The sequence below is a fragment of the Pelobates fuscus genome, chromosome 3 (assembly GCF_036172605.1).
Source record: "Pelobates fuscus isolate aPelFus1 chromosome 3, aPelFus1.pri, whole genome shotgun sequence".
Classification (NCBI taxonomy): Eukaryota; Metazoa; Chordata; class Amphibia; order Anura; family Pelobatidae; genus Pelobates; species Pelobates fuscus.
Genome location: NC_086319.1, coordinates 166845971 through 166859899, shown reverse-complemented (window position 1 = coordinate 166859899; position 13929 = coordinate 166845971). Strand labels below are relative to the sequence as shown.

Sequence of the window (13929 nt, the reverse complement as noted above, 5' to 3'; positions counted from 1 at the left end):
ATGTGAGGAAGGATGAACTTGATGGACGCAAGTCTCTTTTCAGCTATGTAACTATGCCAGTCAGAATTCCAGTGATCAGAATTGATGTTTGTAATCGCTTGATCTGCAAATGGCCGCCACACATTACCAGAGCTGTAAGCAGTGTTTGCCCAAACAACCAACTGTGCATGACAGAGGTGTGTTCTCTCTCTGATCGGCAAGGAGGGATGAACAGAGGTGTGCTCACCAAGTGCACACACACACACAATTTGGAGAGATCATGGACATTAAACAATAAATAAAAATTATCCTTGGACATCAGAAAGTCAGGAGAGGCCAAATTTAAGGCCAAAGTAGCTTAACAAAGTATAGCTGGCAGTATTTTCCCAGTTCAGCTATAATGACCTTAAATTTGAAAATTCACTTTGAATTCTCACTTCATTGAATAACCATGTAGATAACCTCTACACTGATGGGGTAAAGGGTCCATTGCTGGATAGAATAGCCACGCATTGTCCCATTCTCTCTAGTGGTGAAAATTGTATACAATATGCAGCTACAAATTATTTGCTCAAAAAATGCCATCACACAGCTAGCTCCTCTATTATTTTAAATGGAGAATATTGATAATTTATCAAAAAGGCAGAATTATAAAAGCCACTGCCTAGTCTTTATCATGCACCAGTGTACTTGGCAAGACTGTATAATAGGTTTGGGGAGGGGTAAAATATTCTACAAGCTACATTCCAGGGTTAGTAGTTACAAATTGTATGACAAGGAATAATTTAAGCCGATATGCTTCCCATGGTTTTTATGGATTTAATAAAATAAAAATGGGAACAAAGTGGGCGAGCCTGGTGGGATAAGGCAGGGCAAATAAAAATAAAGAATCATTGCTAGAAAAGGGTTCTACCCACACGTATATGAATCTTAAAAGCTACTTCAACCCACAGAAAGGAGGGGGGGGGGGGGGGAGATATCATACAGTAATGAAAGAGACTAAAGACTACTTAATAACATTAATATTTATGCCCATCAGAACCATCCATTGTTCAACATAAGCTGATAATTTGCTGGAGGTGGCTTGGGGAGATTAGACTTGCATACGCTAGAAACAAAGAAATTAAAATAATTTTACTAAACCGTTCTGAAAAAGAAAGATAATTACAAGTAGCGGAATTTATTTACATTAATAGTAGCTATATGTAAATAGTTTCACCAAGATAACGGTCAAAATAGTTTAACACAATGGCCTTATCTGATCGAACTTTCTACCGCACTTCAGCTTGCAATTTGAGAAAACCATCATTTAATTGCATCGACTAAAATAGAAATAGGTTTTATGGCAGGACATTTCCCTTTATCTTAAACCCATGCATTCAGCAGTCAGGATCTCCTATGCAGTCACTGGAATGCACGCATTAACATACCCTTTATCAACCAAAGCACTACAATTTGTCAACAAGAGAAAGAGTCAGGAAGAAGGGAAAAAGAAATATAAATAAAACACACACACACACACACACACAATACTCCTTACTATTGTCCTTTTAAATGACTTCATCTGCAATAGTAGGATCAAGAAAAACAACTTATACAAGATTTTGGAAAGCAAGTCTCAGACTTTGATGGAGAGCAATGAGAAGATACTGAGAGGTACTTCTTGCCAGGTTAGTTGAGTCAATGTGTATTCTTAGATTAAATAAACACATTTTACTTTGTGCTTTATAAATTGCAGGCACATGCAGTTTCAGTGTGGTATTTTAATATTCTTCAGAGATTTTTATCTATGAGCAGCTGGAAGGCTTGCGTTCAATTTTTAATGCAGGTACTCACTGCAAAACAATATTTTTTTTCACCTTGGAAAAGATTTTATAAACTTTGAAGAGAAATGAATTACCAAACAATATCTAAGTTGGCACTACAGATAACGGTGCAGTGTGTACTATATGTCACACATTTGGCAAAGAACCATGGAATATGAAAAACACAAACATCTGCAGTGTGAAGGGATAATTTAGATGTGTTGCAAAGACACAGCACACACAAAGTTAACACAACAGACGTAGTTCACATTTGAAAATATTACACTTTTAGAGACTATACACATTTGAAAGATTCCATCCAAATTTTCTATTAAGTCCAAGATTAAAACCTCTAAGATAGCCCCAAATGAGACACATGTTTACATCACTTTACTTGTATGATGCATCACAAAAACAAAACAAAAAAAATGGTTTTGCACATCGGATTTACTTCTTCCAAAGCACTTCTCAGCGGCTATCTAGATGGTTTATAAAGGTTCGTAAATGACGGAAATTGGAAATTGTTTTCTAAATCCATTTTAGAAAAATTAATGCGGAGATACGAAATATTAACTCTGAAAGATGCATTAGATGCTTAACGATCACATTTTGGAATTTACAGGAATCCCAACATGTGCCGAGACAGGAAGATCAGCAGTAAGATGAGAGCAGACTGCACATACAGCCATCAATAATTCTACATTATACATCACATCATGCAATTAGTATTTCCCATAGTGAACAAAAAATAGATTGTGTAGTTTTATCATATAAGCAAATTGTATTTTAGTAACTAGAAAAGCTACAATTTCTGGGGAAATTGTGTGAAGTGTTCTTGCCTCCACCGGTAGTCTACAACTGGAGTGGGCGGAGTAACTGTTACTATTTATTTATATAGCACATTTAATTGCAACGTTGTTGCCCAAAATGCTTCACAGTTACATTAAAACTTACATTTATAAAAACCATTTATAAAACCATTAGCAGGTGTACGATGTCTATGACATCACTTGCTGCTCCAGCCTGGCACAGGTCAGAGTATTTTGGCGGTTGCCATCTTCAAACGTATTTTAAAACCTATACATCCAACAAAGAGCTTTATATTGTGAGAATCACAAGACCCAGACCTACATTTTCATGCGTAGTATGTCTCAGAAATATTAACAATGAAGGCACAGTCGCAGTTTAGAAATTGCCCTTCAAATTTGAACTGGCTAGAGTGGAGTGTCAATGAATGTCAATGGACGGCGTGAGTTGCAAACAAATGGTCATATTGTGAAAACTATCAGGACTATGGCTTAGCCGTGGACATTTCTAGTGGCAGCAGGGATAGCTGAACGTTTTGATATAAGATTTGTGTAGGTGGGCTTCAAAATGAGAGAGTGGTGGCAGTTTAGAAATCATGTCCTGATTTTCCTGCTTTTGCCAGCTCCCACTCTAGTTTTGAATATTTTGCCATTCATTCCTATGGGACCAATTTCGCCACAAGAACAACGATATTCCGTGAACCATTCGGCGAATCGTTCCACAAAGTAAAAGCAACCCAATCGGGAACAATCCACACGTTTTGGTATATTACTGTCTATGTAGTGTAAAAACTGTGGGAGGAGTTAGGATGGCAAATTTGGCTATAATAAGAATAATAATATATATATGAGATAACATTAAGTGGTCTTGCTATGCAAGAACACTTAATTAGTACCGGTACATGTGCCACAACATTCATAGAATTCGAAAACCCATCTGATAATTTTTTGCATAAAATATTAAAGCTGTATTCTTGGCACTATAGCTCCCTTTGCCTCCCCCGTACTTTGTGCCAGCAGTGGTGAATAAAGAGTTAAAAATCCTTTATTTGCTACCTGATCCCAGCGCTGCTGGAGACAGGAATAAGTCCTTTAAGAAGCAGAGTATCTATATGTAGCAGGTGAAACTGACACTGTTCATGGATCTTTTAATCTTTTGGAAAAGTTCTATATATTTATCTTACTCTTCTTAACAACTACCCCTTTGCTTACTTTGCAGACCACTAATATATATGTACATGATTTTTTACTGCAAATTGGTATCCAACATGAATCAGCAGTCCATGCATGGTTCATGCTTTACAGCTGTCACTAAGCCTCCATGGAAACTCCGGTCTCATCAGTTAAAAAAAAAAAGAAAAGAGAAAAAAAAAAAAAGAAAATTTTAAATGTCAATTGTTTCTACAAACAAAGTGAAGAGAGAAACAATGCTGTGGACAAATATGGATTTTATTTATTTTTAAAGACAATGTCCTTTAAGGTCGCAGTTGTAGGGCACCATCATCAGCTGATGCCAAGAATAATTTACACTTCCACCTTCTGGAATGTGGTTTGATAACAAAACAAAAGGGAATTCAAATATTAGTTCGGTTTAGTGTTGAGAGTGACCTTCTTTAGGTATGAGTTCCTAAACACATTAAAATAACACGAACTGGGGGGCGGAGCCAAGCCAGCACACAGGACGGACGTGCAGAGAGATAGCTCCGTACTAATAAGCCCAAAAACGGCAGCAAACCGGTCGATAAATCGCCGATACACAGACCAGCACCCCCAAACTGCAATGGGGAAACGGGCGAAGAAAATTAAAGCAGCCCTGGCCACGGGATCCCGAAATATCGGAGACTACATGCAGGGAGGCCTCCCGCGCATGGCGCCCAAAATGGCGGACCCACAAGCTGAAATCTCGTCGTCCGAGGAAGAACTCTCTCTGGACGCATTGGATGAGATCCCCCAAACCGGGGGCCTGCATGCAGAGTCCTCGGATGAGGAGAATAACATCCCAGCCACAAAAGGAGATATTAAATCTCTACTCCGAGACATCCGCAAGATGTTCCAGGCGGACCTAACAATACTGAGAGAAGATATGCTCTCAATCACAGGGCGAATAAAAGCTGCAGAGGATACATCCAACCACCTCAAAGCCGAGCAAAGCACACTTACTACAGAGCAGAAACGGCTAGCAGACTCACAAGCCACCATGTCCCTGAGACTGACAAAATTTGAAGATCGCAGTCGCAGCAAAAACATCAAGATTAAAGGCATACCTACCACGATAGAGAAAACAGAACTGCCACAATATATAAGACGTCTGCTTCAGCAACTGCTTCCCCACAGGCAGGCTAAAAGCATCTTGGTGGACAATATTTACAGAGTCCGCAGACAGGGCAGGCTGCCCCAGCAACCACAAAGCGATGTCATAATACAGCTTGTCACATACCTGGACAAAGCGGCAATCATGACAGCGGTCAGGGACTCACCCTCCCTGTCCTTCGAGCAACACACACTGTCATTTTACAATGACTTATCGAAGCCCACCATGCTCTGGCGGCAAACAATGCGCCCTGTTACCAGTGTGCTTCGACAGAAGAAGATTCCATATCGCTGGGGCACACCACGCTCCCTTCAGGTCACGGTGGAGGGAACAACGCACAAGCTACATTCACCAACGGAGGGCCAACTGCTCCTGACCCAGCGGGGCATCACACCGCAGACGGAACATAGGAAGGGCAGCCCCAGGATACAACAATGGGATGTGAACAACATCACCCCGTTTGAGCCAAGAAGAGGATCCCACCCAGCTACAACTGACCCAGGGGACTAAACACAAGGGACTACCGCTACCTGGCCTTGCAGAGGCATGGGATATTCACCCAAGTTACACACCTTCCCTGACCGTGGTCGGGTCCAAATCCCGGTTTGGACTACTCTGCACTAATCTAGTCAACGTTTTAAAATGTCTTTATGCATAAATTATTTCACCCACAGAACTCAGCCCGAGCACTACCTGCGCAGAATGCGTACCACCTGTGGCCAGACCGCAAGCCTGGCAAAAGCACATACCAGCAGGCCAACAAATATGCCAGCTCCCAATCAACTCACACCCCTCCATGCCCACCACACGACAGCAGGGATGACACCCAGACGAAACACAGGAGGACCTAGCCAGAGGCGACACGCAGGTCAGCAGCGAGGCCAGTGCGCTCCGCTCACAAGAGCGCTGGCCACCTTAAGCACTCACACAACCCCAAGCCATTTTTCACCAGGCACCCACCTCCTGCATACTAACCCAGTGCCTCAGTAGACACCTGCGCACGCACTAACATCTACCCAGGCCGAGGGAGCACTTAGCTTTACCAGGGGATGACCCCCCCGAGCAACATGTTAAGCCCCAGAGGGATTAGCTCACACACCACAACACAACAGCAAAACCCAACTCATGCAAACTGACTGCATATACTTTATTAAGCTGCTGTAAAGATACTTATGAATGTTGAATATGCATGTTTTTGTTACCATACTTACCATTTAAAAAAAAAAAAGTGGATAACAAGATTACTGTACCTCTCTTTGCATGTGCATATCCACAAACAAAATAAAGAATTAAAAAAAAAAAAATAACACGAACTACCACATAAAATAAAAACACATACACAACACTCCAGAGGCACAAAGGCATGCTAATCCACAATGGATGGACTTAATTCTTAAGCACTCATTCATCATATCAGGTTTTAATGTCCTTTCACACCAATTGCATAGTCTAAATGGAAAAATGGTCACAAGCAAGGCAGCAGTCGGACAGGGTGTACAGCTGGTACTCTATTACAGAGCTTGGTCGTGCCCTAGGGACCACATTGGAGCCTGGTAATATTAGGTGGTTAAGTGGGGGCCTGTTTGCAAGGGGCCCAAGTGTTACAATGGCAGCCTAATGCACAAGTTGACAAAAGGATGCATCTATGCTAAAGAACACAAAAGTACAACCTCACAAAAAGGTGTGTGAGATTTGGCAGCAAGTGAATAGTCAGTTCTTGAGTTTCATGTGTTGGAAGCAGGAAAAATGGGCAAGAGAAAAGACCTGAGTGACTTTGACAAGGGTCAAATACTTCTGAAAAGATGACTGGGTCAGAGCATCTCCAAAACAGCAAGTTTTGTGGGGTGTTTCCAGGAAGCAATGCTTAGCACCTACCATAATTGGTGCAAGAAAGAACAAGTGGTGAACCGGCGTCCGTGTCATGAGCGCCCATGGCTTACAGATGCACGTTGGGGTTCAAAAGCTAGAACATCTGGCCAGTTACACAAAAGATCTACTGTTGCTCAAATTGCTGAAAAACATAATGCTGGCCATAATTGAAAGCTGTCTGAACACACATTGCATCGCAGTTTGCTGCAAATGGGGCTGTGGAGTCACAGACTAGTCAGAGTGCCATGGTAACCCCTGTCCACGTCAGAAGAGCCTTCAATTGGGACATGTGCATCAGAACTGGACCATGAAGCAATGGTAGAAGTGTGATGAACTGCCTTTTCTTTTAGATCAAGTGGATGGCCAGATGCATGTGCATTGAAAAGAGATGGCAGCAGGATGCACTATGGGATGATGGAAGACTGGCGGAGCAGTGTAATGGTCTGCTGGGAAACCTTGGGTCCTGGCATTCAAGGGGATGTTACTTTGACATGTACCACCTACCTAGAGAATGTTGCAGACCACATATGTCCCTTCAAGGTAGTGGCCTCTTTTAGAAGGTTAATGCACCCTGCCACAATGCACAAAGAATTTTCAGGAATGGTTTGAGGAACATGACAAGAGTTATAGATATTGCCTTGCCCTCCAAATTCCCTAGATCTCAACACGATTGAGCATCAGTGGGATGTGCTGGGACACGTTCAGAGGTCTTGTGGAGTCCATGCCCCAACATATTAATGTTGTGGCTGATCAGTGTATATGTGAACTACATTTGCCAGAAAGCTTCAGTATCCAGGAAAATGTCCCAAAAAGCTTGAGCATCCAGAGAAATGTTGAGAAATGTCCCTCTGCTCTCCCTTCTCCATATCACTGATGAGATAAGTCAATTTGGAATTATTTTACCCAAGCTATAATATTCAACTTGGATCAAGATGTCCCTCACTGGCCAGCCCATTCTCCTGCTGTGAGGCCAAACCAATGGGGAGGTCATCACAGCAAGAGTAGAAGCCTACTGGATCTCTCCCACTGGCCCTGATACATCTATTGCATCAGAGCGCTGCCACAGGTAACTGCGGCAACGCTCAGATTTGTTCTCAAGGGTATGCATACACAACCACGGGGTGCAGACAACAACATATCTCACCAGTTCACCAGGTGTTAGGATCCCCCTCTCCCTCCTTGGCCAAAGGTAGACCTCAGGGAGGGAGAAAAAAAACCTCAGTTTTGTTTTTCCCACTATTGACCCTATACCGCCATTAACACCCCTATACTTCACTACAGTTACTATCCCTCCCTATTACCACTATCGCCCAACTAAAGCAACTATCCCACCCACTGTAGTCATTATGTTCCCCTAGAGCCCCTCTCCTAGAACCAATATCCCCACACTACAGCCTCTTTCTTCCACTCAACACACACACTAGCCCCTATCCCCCCAAAAGCACACTGCAGCCCTTTTTCCCCCACTAACACATACACTACAACACAAATTACCCCACTGACACTCTGCAGCTCCCATTTTTTAATCCCAAATGCACAATACCACATATATCCCTCTAAATGCACCCTGCTGTCTTTATTCCCCCCCCCCCCCCACACACACACACACACACACACACACACTACAGCGCAAACAGACCCACCAACACACAACAATCTCCCTGCCACATTTGCAACCATAGAAGAAGCACACACCCACAACCACACAAGCAGCATTTCCCTCACAAAAAGTCTACAGAAAGTAAATTTTAAATATTCAGGAAACAAAAACGATTATAGCTGAAAATTGGATGCAATAAGTAGACATGTAGAAAATAAACTATAGGGCTATCGGAATGTCTCTCTACTCTGCCCATTTTACTAAAAACACATTATGCATAACTCTCCCCACCCACCCCCAAACCACCAGAAAAGCAGCAGCGGATTGTTAGTTCCTTTGTCAGTGCCTTCTCCACATCTTGTATTTTTGACTCTCAATTGCTGATGTTAAACAACTTAATGATCATGTACAACCTTGGTATTTACTATTGATGGCACTAACCCAGGGTTGCACATTTCCCTCTTATAGGAGATGCCCAATTATTTAGTAATTTTACACAGAAAATACATGCATAGTCATTTATGACCTAAATGTCCAACATTTCTTATTCTACCTCCAGGATATAATAGAATTCTTAATGGTCTTACACAAATGGACGCATTCCATACCCTGCATGCTAAAGATAAAAACTTGTTTTTTTAAACATACAGGATGAGCTGGCATGTAGGCCAAATAATATATTACCAGAAGATTGTTCCTGACGAGAATGAAAGCTTTTTTTAATCCACATAGGTCATGCCCTTGAATTTGGTATTCTAGTACATGTTGAAAATACAGTAGGAGAATCAACAAACACCGTGAATAAAATTTGTGTGTGAAAGTGTATGCTTATCGCGTTCTTACCACTCCCAGGAGAACATCCGCTACTGAGATATCAAATTTCCAGAAGTGCCCTGGCACTCCTTGTTGTAGGTAGTCAACCCATTTTAGAACAGTTTGGGCACCAGCACCACAACCACAATTCTCCTATTATAGAAGCCGGATGGCCATAGAATAAAGCATGGCTATGCTTCATGCTCTCTCTCAGCTGTAGTGGAGGTGAGGAGTCTCACTCAGCGGACCTCGAGTTAGAAACCAATCCATTCTCAAACAATCTGACTTATTACAATAGGTGGTGCTAGCACACCACAACCACTCCAGCACATTATAGGGGTTAAGGTGCCAGAGGTGTTCTGGCCCAGTGTAATTTATCAAGCCGGTTTAGTTCCATAACTTACCTGAGTCTTTTTGGTGCCTGCACCACACATCTGGTCTTTTCCTGCAGGGGAACCCAGACAAACGTGTGTCTATAGCTAAACATGGTCAATACAGGTTCACACTCATTTGCTGAGAGGCATCTGCTGGCACGCTTAACCAATGAGGACAGTCCTGCATGTAGTACTTATGGTACCTGGAGCGTTCCATTAATTGAACACCCATCAGTGTGATCCAGACTTCACCTATACCTCAACTTCTAACAATTCAATACTTACACATACTTAGTGTAACACAAATTACTGCCTACACAATCTATGTGAAGACTCCCCAAATAAGGGGACTATGTACAAAGTTACATTAGACAAAAAAAAAGGAGAGAGAATAGTTCTTGATAAAGAATTGGCACCACCCTGCACAGAACGTATTACAGGGAAGGGTTGGTGCTGATAAGGTTACACAGCATCATGCACACACACACTGAGCTGTCATACAAGGAATCTCACAGATACAGAAGTGCTTAACTTTTGACACATGAATTCCTGACTGGAGTACAGAGATACACGTCAGGCCTCTCAATGTCCAATGTGAATATGCAAAAACCCCTAGGGCCTAGTGAATCCTCAGCACTATTAATGTTCTGCTTTATATATGACAGTAAGCTGTGTTTAAAGCAGTTAGGTCATAAAGTGCCAGAGAGCCTGTTGCTTTCAAAGGGAAATAAATCCTGGCAAACTCCAAATCTCTAGCAAAAGAAAATCGCTTGCTAGAAATTTCACCGAAAGAAAATGGAGTCTCAATAATGGTGGCAGATGTGAAAATATTTTTGGCACAGTTACACAGAATAAAGAAGAGTGGGAGGGACTATAATAAAGAAACACTATCGTCACCAGAACAACTACAGTTTAATGATGTTGTTCTGGTGAGTATAGCCTGTCCCGTAGGCATTTTGCTGTAAACACTGCCTTTTCAGAGAAAAGGCAGTGTTTACAATGCTCCCTAGGAACACCTCTAGTGGCCACTCCTTAGATGGCCACTGTGGAGTGCTTTCTGGGGCAGTGCTGCACAGTGTGAAGCACTGGCATTCAGCATCTACACGCTCTGCACGGAGATACTGAACTTTCCACGTAGAAAAGGAGATGCTGCTTGGCCGAGCCAGGGTTTGACCCTGCCCGCCTCCTTGACGTTCTCAGACAGTCCAATGCTTTTCAATTCTAAATATGTCAGCCAAGAAGGGGGATCAGGGGTGGGGCCAGTACAAAACAACTGAGATATGAAAAATAACATTACATAAATCTACAAGTCTTTATCCTGCAACTGGGTGCCAACTTCTTAGCTCCCTGTCAATAATTGTTATATGCTCTGTCCTTTGCATCTGCCAGTCATTGTAGAGAAAGCATGCAGAAAAGAGGAATACATCAATGGTTTTATTTATCTTCATTATTATTATATTTATATATAGTGCCAACAAAATCATCAATCTTTGCCCTGAATGTGCCTTGTCTCAACTGGATTACTAGATTTGATAAAAAAAATCTTTAATATAATCTTAAAAGAAAAAAAGACCATCTTATGAATAGGGTAAACACAAATGTAGGTGATTTTCAATGTTTTATTGAAAGACGTTAATTCCAGAGAAGTAACAATTCCCCTTTAACTACAACAGGCTGATTGACAGGGGCATCACAAAATTCTGTGCCCCTCAAATAACATAGATCCGTCTTTAACAATCAAACACATGCCAGTTAAGAGAACTTTGCTTCTGTAGACCTGGCAAAGTACCTTGTGTATCGTAGGGTTAAAAATAGCTTGGGACAAGAGGAATCTGTAGCTGTAGGCAAAGCACCACCTCACTGCCTGGGCAGGCGAAAACAAAGCATTTTAATTCTGCAAGAATATGAATCATTTATAACTCTAGGCCTTGGAGTTGTACGCATATCCTCTTGACACCAAGGCAGTTCTAGGAAAAAAAAAAAAAAAAAAAACACTTAACTGGAACAGTAATAAAATTCAGAAATGGGTTTCAGAGCCAGAAATGTTTTCTAGCTAAAGGCAATGAGCTGTAAGAGGGAACCAGTTTAGAACAGAGATGGATTAACATCTCAGAGCGCCCTAGGGAGGTTACTAATTTGATCCCCCATCCCTTCATTCAGGGATTGTTAATGGGGTCAAGCAAATGCATGATTCTGATGCCCCTGTCTAACCCCTGGACCCTAGGTGCCCTGTAAGGGTCACATTATACTTAATCTTGCTCTGATTTTAAATGTGATATCACGAAGATAAAATGTCTGACAACACCATCAACGATAATGGCACCAAAACTAAAATTATTCAGGTAGCTAGAGAGTCAATGCTAAATTTACTCTACAATTAAAGACCTCTGCCACAGGGCACTACCACTCTCAGTGATATCTTTTGGTTAGGCAGTAAGGTGCGGTATCACAATAAACCATCGCTGTAATCTAAGCAAACCGATTGTAAGCTCTTGAGATCAGATCAGTCTCAAGGAATTTAAGCTGCTCTTGCAATTTGCTTCAGACCCACATAAAGCTTACAATGATCTATAGAGAGGCATGTGTGCAGTACCATTCAACAAATTAACATCCCAGTGATATCAAACTGCATCATATAGCTGTTAAAGTAAGAATCCCTTGGCAAAGCAATAGGTTACATAACCAAGAGATAACATACGAGAGATGGAGTATATCAGAAAATCACACCGGAAAACCCAAGATATATTCAGTGCAGTGCAATGCCACCTTTATAAACAGTCGAAAGATGTCATGTTTTCTACAAGCAGTTGATATCCGGCAGACTGTTGAGTCACAAGGGACTTGAGACATAACACTTTTACAGACCTGCAGCACAGAGCCACAAAGAACAGCAGGGGGTGAGCAACAAAAACAATTAGGTCGTACTGCTAGAAAACATATGACAATTTAACCATCGCAGGGTCTGGAGCATGTAAAGTATTGCTATAATCTATCATTCAGACATATGTTTAACAGCAAATTATAAACAGCAAATTATAATAAAGAAACACCTACAGGTCACAGATGATAGGCCAAGTATGACATGCATGTTTAAATTTTGCATGTCTGTTTTCAAATCGCATTTCTAAACAATAACCCAAGAAAAAAAACTTGTTAAATCAGTGTCCACACACAAAGGCATTGCCCAAAGAGCTAGCAATCCAATACTGATTATGTACCCAAGACACAAGGGGTACAGAAATCCCCAAGAATCCCAAGGTCAAAAGGGAATTGCTGAGGATCCCACAAAACTGTCTACTAAAGAGGGGATCAGATCAACAGTTACATATGAGTGACAGCAACACATTCTTGCACATGGGTCTCGAGAGGCCACTTATCTCCCCAGCCAACTCAGGGAGGGAGGTTACACTTGACTAATTAACCCCTACTGCATTGAACCAGCTGACACATTCCTGGCACAGCTGGCACCCGCCCCTCCTCTATAGTTTAAGGAGGCATGGGACATTAGAAGTCAAAGGAGGGGGGTCATTATCTGCCTGTGGGGAATAGCAAGCAGTACCAGGGGTTCTTAATATTATCAATATGTCCATTGACGGATAATACTGGGGGTGGTCCTGGTGGCTACCCACCCTCTCCGGCTTTATTTCCCCAGTCCAAGCTCACCTCCTTACTGCATCACCGAGAGAACTCCACCCTGCCCTTCTCAGCAATGTCTCACCGTTCCAGAGAGCATTCTCTACTGCAACATTGTATCCAGCAAGAGTAGCTGCAGCGTTCTGAGCAATCCCCGCCCACCACTGGTCGGAACGGCCCACTAACTCCACGAAGGAGGGGAGGATTACTGTGCTGGTATCAAGCAGATACATACAGCCAAGGCAGGGGTAGGCAACCTTCGGCTCTACTGATGTTGTGGACTACATCTCCCTTGATGCTTTGCCAGCAATATGGCTGTAAAAGCATTATGGGAGATGTAGTCCAAAACATCTGTAGAGCCGAAGGTTGCCTACCCCTGAGCCAAGGCATCTTCTAACCATTCCCCGGTATTACAGCCTGTCGGCATGAAACTGTATACAATGACCATACCAAAATGTAATAGAGTAGAGTGATAATATATAGATCCCTGCAGGGATTATGATGGTAGAGTCCGCAGATGAATGATTGGTTGACTCATGAAGTATAAAAACTAGGAATGGGGCGGGTATATTAAATGTGGACAAACTCTCCAATTGGAATGGGTGGCTACAGAGAGATCCCGCCCATGTGTGCGGAGAAATAAATTTAAAGGCGCAGTGATAGCTTTTTGAATTACACTTAGTGGTAAGATATATACATGTGTAGGTGCCATTTGACAGTTTAGGCATATTATAATTTA

The 13929-nt window shown here is 42.1% G+C and overlaps 1 protein-coding gene across 1 annotated transcript in view; it reads right to left on the bottom strand.

The window, feature by feature from the left end:
* MICAL3 (microtubule associated monooxygenase, calponin and LIM domain containing 3) overlaps nucleotides 1-13324 on the bottom strand; it is a 216598-nt gene extending 203274 nt beyond the window's left edge. The window contains exon 1 of the mRNA XM_063447645.1: nucleotides 13221-13324. The gene's annotated coding sequence lies outside the window, so the exon portion shown is untranslated. The remainder of the gene's footprint in view (nucleotides 1-13220) is intronic.
* Between the last annotated feature and the right edge of the window lie 605 nt (nucleotides 13325-13929).